Source organism: Penaeus monodon, chromosome 23, assembly GCF_015228065.2.
Source record: "Penaeus monodon isolate SGIC_2016 chromosome 23, NSTDA_Pmon_1, whole genome shotgun sequence".
Taxonomy (NCBI): domain Eukaryota; kingdom Metazoa; phylum Arthropoda; class Malacostraca; order Decapoda; family Penaeidae; genus Penaeus; species Penaeus monodon.
This window is the reverse complement of record NC_051408.1, coordinates 1,253,143-1,255,551: the sequence shown is the minus strand read 5'-3', so window position 1 is coordinate 1,255,551 and position 2,409 is coordinate 1,253,143.

The window sequence follows — 2,409 nt, the reverse complement described above, 5'->3', positions numbered from 1 at the left end:
CTGTAATCTCTCTTCATCTTTCTGACCTCATAATCCTCTTCCAATTTTACTTCATTCCATTCAATTAGAATTTTGCTACATTCCTAATTCATTGTGTGTCAAGTATGTTCATATGCGTCTGTTTGTCTGATTGTTACTTTTTTTATTTTGCTCCTTTTTCTTCTTATTCTTTTCCCCTTCCTTTCTTTTTTACAATACATTCTGAAATGCAAAGTAAATGTTGAGGTCTTCAATCTGAAAAGCAAAGTAAATGTTGAGGTCTCCAATGCATATTAATAAAAACAGCTGAATAAAGGTGACTTGACTGCATATTGCGTTTTAAGGATATGCATTTGTGATTTTGAAGTAAATTACTGGAATTCTTTTTGCTGAAGCTCAAATTTAAAATAAAATTATCTGTTGCTGCATCCAAGTCTGAAAACTGATTGAGATTCAAATTTCAAATGCTTGTATTTTGCACATGATAAATTTGAGATTTTCCATTTGTATCATTCTTCGTAAATCCAATTTTCTCTGAAGTTGTAAGTTACTACTTTAATTCATGTGGCCATAAACAAGTTCACTTGACACTGGGTGATGAAAGGGTATTACAAATAGTTATGATCATCATTGAAGTGAACTGTTTTATGTCTGTGGGACTTTTTAAGAACAAGAATCATTTATATTATTGGGTATTGCCAAGCTGGTATGAACGTTTTGTCCATCAACAGACACTAGGACTACTTTAACAGGCAAATCTGTGGCTTGCCTGTTCCCACATTTGAGTGAAATTACAAAAAACTACTCAGTAGTTGAGATGTGGCAAACATTAAGTTTTCTGTACCTTTCTTTTACTCTGTATAACCATTAATATGCTTTTCTTTTCCTTCTTCCCCTTCAACTATGTTAAGGCCTGTTCCCATAAGTGGGCATGTTCAGAGGGCCCTTATAAAGGGGAAGTTAGACAAAATAACAATGGGAAATGTACTTGTTTACAGACTAGTTTGCCCATCTGTGACCTAATTTATATTCATGCCTGCCTTTGTCAGCTGATCATGCCTGCTTGTGCAAACAGGCCTTTATATAGTGATATTCACTTTGGCTTGCTGACTGGCCACCAGCCAGAGTTAGTGCCCTACTCCAGTGTTGATAACACAAACCTGTCCGAGACCTTTCTTTGTAAGGACCCCGACTTTGTGCCATCCGGCAATGCTCATTGGTCATGGATGATAAGTCTGTTACTAAACACCACTACTTCAATAAGGAATCCTGGAATAGATCAATAAAATAAATTTCCTGTGTTGAACAATCAGTAGATGCAGACTGGCGGTTTGAAGGTGGCTATAGAGTGAATAGAGTGTTATAGGGCTTCCCAGTACTTCTCTTCTACTTAACCATGCAATAATTTTTTTCCGTTTTCTGTTGTTACTTGTTTACACATTAATTTTTGTGCACTTCCCTCCACCCTGCATTTGCCAATAGATATACTAAGACCAGTGTGGACAGTATCAGTATAACCTTTGGCAGAGTAAGGGCATTGCCTGATATTGTAGATGGGCCTTACAATGTAATTTATGTATTATCCAATAAAGTACAAAATGTATTATTTATCAGTATAAATGACAATAAGTAGCAGTTTGCTATTCCCAAGTTACATATTTGTCTTACTTTTAGGAATAATAATTATGATTTAAAGAGTTGTTACCAATAGAAAACATTTCTGATATAATTTTTCCATGGTGTGATAAATGTCAACACTGCCCAAAGCTTTGGAATTCTGTGGATGAAAGGATAACAGATGCAGGATAAATGTTGTAAGGAAACCTCCAAGCTCGTATTATCTTCAAACAGTCTGTAGTTAGGCAATTATATTTAACATTACTTCAGGTCTTTTATCAGAAGAACAGTGAAATTAATTTTGACAATGATTGTAACAAGAACTATTATAAATTATATTTATATAATAAAAACACAGATGCTATACTTTGATGTAACATTCAGAAAAATAAACTACAATCCGTGGATATCTTTTCTCTTATCACTAAAGCCAAGTAAGGTGACGTTTGTCTGTTATCTGTGTTCTTGCATGCATTTATGTAAGCAGCATCTTGACTTTCCAGAAATCCCTGGAACTTGTTAGAATAAATTGAAATCACTAAGCCATGCGGAACCCTCCCAAACCTACCTTTTATGAACAAAATATCAAGATAAGTAATCAATTCTATTGTAAACCCAAAAAAGTTTGAGGATAAAGACTTATACAATATACTAATTAAATGTACAGTTTATTATCAGAGTAGAATATATAAAAAAAAAAAAGAAATCTGGTCAGTTATTTATTACTTCATGTTAACATAAGCCTCTTTCTTTTTTCTTTTTTTTTGAGAATGTAATATATCTGAATCATTCATTTAGAAATGTGCCCAGAGC